Genomic DNA, 496 nt, shown 5'->3' with positions numbered 1-496 from the left:
ATATATATACTTATTCCCAAGCTATAGAAATCAAGTCTCTAGAAAGAGACAGCAATTGAGGTGATTAATCTACTTTCAGAATAAAGATGTGGGGGGCCTGCCAGTTAGCTCAGTTGTTTCAGTGCCTGCTTATGCAAATACCGTCAGGAGCAGGATACTGTGGTTCGATCCCCAGACCTGCCCTTAAGGCAGCCAGAGCCAGCCAAAAAAAAGAATAGATGTTTAAGAAATATGTTTGCAAGGAAAAGTAACCGTTGGTGATTACAATGTCTTTGTAAATGTGTTTAATTTACTATTATCCACCCAAATTTGCACAATAAATGTAGGATTTATAGTTAGGGCATTTCAATATCATATTATCTCCCTAGTGTAAAAAAACTGAAAGAATAAATAAGATCTCAAAAGTACAATAGATACTGTGAAAGGGAAAGAAACTGGTCTAAAGGAAAGAACAACTGGGAAGGGAAAAGAGAAGAGAAGGAAGGGGGGAAAACTT

The sequence above is a fragment of the Octodon degus genome, unplaced genomic scaffold (genome assembly GCF_000260255.1).
Source record: "Octodon degus isolate 3935 unplaced genomic scaffold, OctDeg1.0 scaffold00075, whole genome shotgun sequence".
NCBI classification, from domain to species: domain Eukaryota; kingdom Metazoa; phylum Chordata; class Mammalia; order Rodentia; family Octodontidae; genus Octodon; species Octodon degus.
Note: the sequence above shows the minus strand (reverse complement) of the source record.